Source organism: Chinchilla lanigera, unplaced genomic scaffold (genome assembly GCF_000276665.1).
Source record: "Chinchilla lanigera isolate Chin_1 unplaced genomic scaffold, ChiLan1.0 scaffold00052, whole genome shotgun sequence".
NCBI lineage: Eukaryota > Metazoa > Chordata > Mammalia > Rodentia > Chinchillidae > Chinchilla > Chinchilla lanigera.
Genome location: NW_004955453.1, coordinates 16,268,752 through 16,276,751, shown reverse-complemented (window position 1 = coordinate 16,276,751; position 8,000 = coordinate 16,268,752). Strand labels below are relative to the sequence as shown.

Sequence of the window (8,000 nt, the reverse complement as noted above, 5' to 3'; positions counted from 1 at the left end):
TTTCCTTTCCTTTCCTTTCCTTTCCTTTCCTTTCCTTTCCTTTCCTTCCCTTCCCTTCCCTTCCCTTCCCTTCCCTTCCCTTCCCTTTCCTTTCCTTTCCTTTTTTGTTCCTTCCATCTTTCTTTTTTATCTGCTCCCTCTCTACTTTCCACTCTCCAAAAAGGTCATGACAGTTGTTCATTTCACACAGGTTTTCCTTTAACCTTTGACAGAAATTGGCTGAGATCTGAAAGGCTGGGTGGTATCTGCGTTGGGACTTGTCAGATGGTGGAGGAAGATGAGAGAGACCACAGTATGCAAGGTCACTGTGGTTTGCCATGAAGCCTCTTGGAGACTTCTCGGAGCCTTCTCAAACCCTGGATAATGGCTTCCTGCCTGCCGCCTGTCCTGTCGGTAAGAGCAAGCCTTTCTTGGGCCTAGGCTGTCTGCCCACCCACTCATTATTTTCTTACTTGCTTTTGGGAAATCATCTGGTTTGGTGGTGAAGGAAACAAGTTAGAACCAGACCTGTGTTCCTGTCCCAACTCCACTAGTTACTAGCTATGTGAATTTAGAAATAGTACTCAACTTCTCAATGTCCTCAACATGGGTTTATGAATACTTACCTTGTAATGTAAAGGTTACAGAGGATGGACCATGTCTAAGCACGGTACATAGCAGGAACTCAACAGCTATTGATTTTGGCTTGCTGTGAATGCTTTGGTGAAATAGGAGGCTGTAGAAGGTAAAGTCTGCCTTTCTACGTGCTCAGTGGAACAAAGTTGGGCTCAAGTGTGGACTGAGAAAAATAGGACTGGATTCTGGGTTGAGGAGGATACAAAAGTAAGATGTAAAAATATGAATCATACTTCCTCCAGTTCCAGCTATTTAAAGGGGACAAAGAACTCAGGTATGCAAAGATTGGGTGATCAAGGCTAGATACTGCTCCTGAAAGTAACCCTTGGAGTTGGTTTCATGGCCCAGGTAGCTCTGCTTTCTCTTAATAACAGAATGTCTTAAGTGCAATGTGTTCAGGGCAGGAGGATAAATATCTTAGTAACTATAATCTAAAGCTATTCCAGCCATGGGAGCTGAGAAGCGGAAACTAAGAGGCACCTGTTTGTATCAGCAAGAGACCAGAATGGTCAGACAGAGCTAATGACTCTAAAATCTGGGTTTATCACTGTCCATTGTTCTGAGATATTAAAAATATTTGATAGATAGAATGATTGGCATGGGAATTTGGAATACAAAGGCCAAAGCAGTGAATCTGGGTAGATATGAAATCCAGTACCTGCTCCATTGCCTTTAACTGTGTAAACCAGTATGGATTCTTAAACTCTCTGAATCTTAGTTTAATTAGCTGTAAAAATGGAATCATGTCTAGTTCACAGAACTGTGATGAGAATTAAATGAGATAATATGTCTCAAAGTCTAACAGAGCACTTAGTCATAGTAGTATTCAGTATGCTTATCGAATAAATACTAGAAAAAATTAATCCATAGTATGCTTTGCATTGAGGATTGACTGTTCCTTTTTACTTTCTTCACATCTCTTTTCTTTGTCTTTTTTCCTATTTTTTTCAATTTCATTTCATTGTATTCACCTACCTCCTTTCTCACCATTTCCTTCATTTCTTTTCTCCTATGTTTCTTAATCCCCAGAATTCACTTCTCTGTATTGAAGGATATCTTTGGCCATCTTTCACTACGTCCTCCATTGGTTAATAATACTTGTAGGTATTAGCCATTGTGAGTCGTAAGAGATATTTAAATGTGGTGCATCTGAATGGAAAAGAGGTCTTCACAAACAGACCAGAAGGTTCCCCTCCTCTGCATAGTCTTCCCTGGACAGCTTTCTAGGGGCTGCTCTGAGTCCTGGTTCAATCTCTTCACTCACTGGCTAGTTCTCATATGTAAAGATCATATGCTAGAGTGGAGGAAGTGTGTGGTAAGACAATAGAGCCATGAAAAGGGGCGGAATGATCTCATTTTCTTGAGCCCTGGTGACACTTTAGAGGAAGAGCAGAAATGCCACAAAGTAACATCACACAATTCTTTGCTGGCAGCCAAATCTCCATCTGCCAAACCATACTCATCTGGCAACCTGAAGATGAGGGAGGTAATTGAGGGGAAGAGACAAAAAGCAGGACATAATGTCCTATTGTGCATGTCAGAGAGAACAGGGAAGGGAAAGAGAGTCTGTCTGGAGCCAAGGGATACAACAAGGGGAGGACACCAGGCCTCCCAGAAACAGTCGTTAGAATCATAAATCATCACTGTCCATTAATGTTAATGAGGGTTGGCATGGGAGGGGGGTAAGATAAAGTACATAGATAATTCAAAAAGCCTTTTATTTTGGATTTGGAATTATATCTCCTATTGTGCAACCCATAAATCTACCTTACTCATCATTTTCAATTGCTGCTTAAATAAAGTTTTATTTTCCTGAAAATTGAGGAATTTCCAGGGCAGATGGAAACATGACCACGTGGGAGGACAGAGAGCCCTACCCAGGTTATTTTCCCATTTTCTTATTTTTAGGAAATATTATGCAAGTATGAGGCAGAGGCAGGCACTCATTGCTTTGACTCTAGAAAAGATAAGGATTAGCTTTCAAATAAAATTTAGATTTCTCTGAAAAATGATAAGGGCAAGAACTGCTTAGCTTACAACAAAGCAGAGTCATTGCATCTCACAGCCCAGTGGTAAGGTTTTCCATCTGATCACACACCTAAGGCAAGATCTGTTAGACATAACCATGGGTGGAATCAAGGCAAACAGCCTTTCCCTCTGATGCCTTTTTACTTCTCTAGTAGCAAACCTATTCCCTATCTTGTCAGATATAATCACACAGACACACATGAGCACATATACACATACAGACACTCACACATGTGCACCAATGCAAGGGCAAACACTTTGTTTTGATCCAGGAAACTGCTCATGATTGAGGTATTAGAAATCTAGGGGATAGAATATATATGATTATGAATGGGCTTCCCCATTCTTTTATTATTGATTTTGATTTTATTATGGAAAGAGACCCCAGCCCATTGACTCTGCTGAGATTTAGACTTTAAAATTTTTTTTGAACTGCCTGACTCCCTATGTTTTCTTCAATCTTTTTTCTTGGCCAACCCTATGATGACCTCTCTTCTTGAATGCTCTCCACTGTACCTAGACTTTTCTAGTATAAACTGGCATAATAGTAAACTGTAGTGTCAGCTTGAATAAGAAACACCTAGTGGACTGATTCAGCACAGTTCTAAGTGGGTCTGGATGGTAGACTTACTGAAGAGAGAAGAACAAACCTAGATGCGGGTAGCAACAACCAATAAGCTTATAGCCTGGATGGAATAAAAAGGGAAAGAAGAAGAAATCTCACTTCTGCTTCTTCAGTGGAACTCCAGTCTTTGCTATTGCCTTTAGATATCCATTTCCAGGTTTCCAGCACAGACTCTTAACCTTTTAACACAGAATCTTCAGCTTCCTGATACCAGCTCTCAGAAGACTGTGCAGCAAATTTTGACTTTTGACTGGATCTTCTGGTTCTCTGCACAGATGGTCCTCCTGCATTCTTCTGCTCTGCAGGCAACCACTGTAAGCCTACCTTACAAATTATGTGTATATATATATATATATATATATATATATATATATATTTAAGTCTGTTTCTCTGGTGAACCCTGACTGATACAAATAGTGTAGTTTGAGCTTCAATCCCAGAAATCTTGGATCTGTTAACTCTCCTTGGTCCTTAGCAGCCAAGATACATGAAAAAGTGATGGCCTTGGCTGCTTGTGCCCTCTGCCTGTTGCCTGCCTTTGGCTCTTCTGCACTGCTCTCCGTAGGCCCTGTGTAGTGGATTGATAACTGGTGGTCAACTTATAACCCCCAGCTGAACTGAGTAAGTGTGGTGCTGGGTGTGGGAGGCCCACCTGAGGACTGTTGCCAGCAGCATAAGAGGCAGACCTGGAGAAGAAGAAGAAGGCTGTTGGGAACTGAAAGAGACTGCTGGGAGCTGAGAGAGGCAGTGGGGAGCTGACTTTTCTGATGAACTTGGCTGTTTTCATCCTCCGAGGAGCTCGGGACCTCGCTGGCACTGAGAATGGCTTCAGTTCATTTTGGAGAGTTCTGGTCCTCACTTTGAGCATTGCTTCCTGGTTCTGGAGGGGAAGATGGTGCACTGCCAGCCTCCAGGAAAAGCTTGCTGCGTTGGTTTCCCTGACGGGAACTCGGCCATCCTGGTCATCGGAGGAGCTCGGGACCTCACAGTTGCCGAGGATGGCTGTGGTACCTTTTGGGGGAGCTCTGGTTCTTCTGAGCATCACTTCCTGGCTCCAGTGCAGATCCCTCAGCCTGCTAGTATGGGTCCTCCATCCTGCTGGCACAGACTTTGTATCCACCACTGACCTTTGGGCCTTTCCAGCAGATCCATGAAACAGGCCTGCATGAGATGTCATGGGCTCTGCACCTCCATTTGGATTCATGGGAGGCATTGTTACGAGCTCTGGGTATTCAGCTCAACTCATGTAGGACATTGTTGTGGGATCCAGGCCCTCAGCTGGATTCCTTGGTCTTAGTATGTGGACAGATTTCCTGTACTCTTTTGTATACTGTTCTTTGGATGACTTATAAATAATCATATGAAGTATGTGTCCTGTATTATGTTGTTCCCCTTGCAAAATAAGCCCCAAACCAACACACCCTGTACTCTGGATGGATCACTTTGGAAACTTGTGAAGCTCCTGCTAGCATTCTGCATCTTGCAACTCCCATCTACTTCAATCAGAGGACTTCTCACTGTCTTACTCTCTATTTCTTGCTCTCCCCTGATCCCACAGATGTGCCATCGTCGTGTCTTCCCACACCTCTGGCCAGCTGCAAATGCTCCTGCCTTGAAAGGTCCCGGAGATCGGTGCATTTCCTCCCCACATCTCTTCATGAAAATGCAACATGAAGCTACTTTTTCAGCTCAGCCTCCCCTCCCGGTCCTTTGTTGCCGTTAAAAGTTCTCAGATGCCTCTCTTTTGTTTTGGATACAGGCTACTCTGCCGCCACACCCCCAGCCTCTCCCTGGTGTTTCTCCCATATTGACAATTACATTTTGGGGAGTAGGCTACTTTCTTGACACAGTGATAATGATAGTGATAATAATATTAAAAATTATACTAGCTGATATTTGAGTGTTAACTGCATGTCAAACACTGAACTGTGGGCTTTCCCTCATTTACTCTGCACGATCATCCTGGGAGGCAAGGACTATCACTAAGGAGGAAACAGAGGCTAACAGAGCTTAAGTGGGTGTCCTGGGCCTGTCCAGCGAGTGGCTGAGACCGGATATAACACTAGGCAGCCTTTGTCAGCCTGTATTCTCAATCTTCTTACACCAGAACAGATGGTGGTCAGCCAGGGACCTGTTCGAGGCCAAGGGGCAATTAATGTTAGAAACTGTTCATGTATTATTATTTTTTTTCAAGAAAAAAACAAGTTATTCCAGGACTTGGATAGTAACATGGCAAACAATACAAGCAAATAACTCAACTTGATAGTCAGAATAATTTTCTCTCCTGGGTCACTTTGCTTCTATTGACATTGCCACCATGACTCTGCCTTTTGCTCTGAGGCACAAAGTTACCATTAGCAGTACCCTAGACTGTGGTTAATTTGGCTGCCCTCTTTTACTAAGTGGCTGTGTAAGAAGTGAAGAATTCTTTCCGCGGCAGCAGCTTGGGTGTAAATGGTGAGAACCTTCGTTTGGAACATGTTTGACGTGCACAGGCAGAAAGGAAGCTTTCATTTAGCTCAGCTGGTTTGCAGACAGAGCTGAGGGGCCGCGGTCAGAGCCTCAGCCCATGTGTGGTCATTCAGCGTTGTCCTGTTCCATGGCCACAGCCCGTACTTTAAGTCATGGCCAGACATCTTGTAATACATATGGCACGCTGTGATGGTCTCTGTGGGGAAAGGAGAATAAGGTGTGGATGAATCAGTTCAGCTTCAAGTTCTTGACCGAAAGAACAGTTCAGAACACACATCTGGAAGACAGCAAAGTCATGTGCAGAGTCAAGCCCAGCAGCACCACTGTTCTGTAAAATATTTCAGTTTGAGGGTGCATCCCCTGAAGAATGCCGACAAATCCTCAGTAGATACTAACGACGGCTAACTCTCTTTATTACAAAGAAAGTGAAACATAGTAAGGTTCACATAGTAAAACACTAAGCTATGCAATAAATATTTAGATCTTTTGGCTTCCAGCACTTAGGCAGAACTCCAATCATTCCAGAGCAAATTAATAGACAGTCTTTCTATCTCTAATTGCCTTTGTATCTTTATTGAAAACTCACAGAGCACAAGTGTGGAGGCTGTTTTGAGGATTCAGTGTTCTATTCTGCTGATCTTTTTGTTTATTTTTGCACCAATAATTCCTTCCCTTGGTTACTATAGGTTTATAATAAATCTTGAAGTGAGGTAGTTTAAGTTCTCCAACCTTCTTTTCTCCTTTATTGTTTGGATTAGTCTTTGTGTCTGCATATGAAATTTAGAATCAGTTTTTCCAATTTCTTTCCCCCAAAAAGTTTGTTTGAGGTTACTTTGAATCCGTAGATTAATCTGGGTACTGACTTATTTCTCTGAGTTTTTGACATGGTGCATGAATTAAGTTGTCTTGGGATTGAGCTTCTGAACTTTCAGCACATACATACAGATATCCAGGGCTGTAGATTTTTAGCTAACTGATTTAAAACTAGGATGAGAGGCCCCATTCAACCCAGCTATTCCCCTCCTGGGTATTTTTCTAGAAGAACTGAAAACATCATACCACAGTGATATATGTGCACCCATGTTTTTAGCAGTGCAATTTGTAATAGCTAAACCCAAATATCCATCAACTTGGGAGTGGATAAAAAAGATGTGGTACTTTTATACAATGGAGTATTATTCAGCTGTAAAGAAAGCTAAGCTAGAGGCTTTTATAGGTAAGTGGATGCAACTAGAGAAAACACTCATAACTGAAATAAATCAGATTCACATGTGTAAACCTTGTATTTTCTCCCTACTATAAGAACCTGAAAGAGTAAATAAAATCTGAAAGGTACAATAGATATTGTGAAAGGGAAAAGAAACTTCTCAAATAAGAAGGAGCAACTGTGATGAAGGAGGGGAGAGGAAAAACAAAAAAGGAAGAGGAAAAAAGTATGTATATGTGTACACAGGATAGCTAGGATACTTGTATTGCTAATATCTGTTGGTTTACTGAAAGGAACTGTTAATGTGTAATTGTTTGATCAATCTTGCATGCCTATATCTGGTTATATGTGCAACTGTTTTGACGATGACATTATATAATATAACAACTATTGTTAATACCCTGTCACCATATTTTGAAATTCTGTATCATCTTTATTGTTTTCTATGCTGTTTTATGTGTTTGTTTTTGTTATCTTGGGTGTTTTCTCTTTAAAATGAAAAACAAAATTTATATGTATATGCAAGGATAGCTGGGATAGGTGTATTGCTGATGTCTGTGGTTTAATGAAAGGAACAGTCAATGCTTAAAATTTTCTTTTTCCTTGACCAGTTTTGCACACTTGAATCTGGTAATCAGAATGACTGATCTGAAAACAACAGTATGCAGTACAAGAACCATTGTTGAACTCCTACCGTCTTATATGGTGAAGCTTTGCATCATTTCCAAGTTTTTTTTTTTTATTATTACTTATTACTGTCTTTGATTATGTGACCAGTCTTACATTCTTATGTTTGGTGAACTGAGCAACTTTGTTGAAAATAGCAGTATTTAATGTAGCAACCATTGTCAATTCCTATCATTTTGTTTTGAGGTCATGTATCATTTTTGGTGTTTTTGTGTTATTTTGATTTTGTCTTCATTATTGTTTTGTTAGTTTTTTTTAATTTTTAAAAGAAAAAAAGAAAGCTAATGAGAATAAATGTTTACATGGACTATAAGTCCCCTGGGGGCAAGATTATCAGGACTTCACTGATAATAAGATCATTTACAC

The 8,000-nt window shown here is 41.1% G+C and overlaps 1 long non-coding RNA gene across 2 annotated transcripts in view; it reads left to right on the top strand.

Moving 5' to 3' along the window:
- The window catches only part of LOC106149776, an 8,223-nt gene extending 2,739 nt beyond the window's left edge, over window positions 1-5,484 (top strand). The window contains exons 2-3 of one of the 2 annotated variants that reach the window (XR_001236149.1): window positions 213-393; window positions 4,827-5,484. This is a non-coding gene — a long non-coding RNA (uncharacterized LOC106149776). Of the gene's footprint in view, window positions 1-212; window positions 394-3,459; window positions 3,580-4,826 lie in introns of those variants that run through there. The other variant, XR_001236150.1, reaches the window with a different exon arrangement.
- The last annotated feature ends 2,516 nt before the right edge of the window (window positions 5,485-8,000 follow it).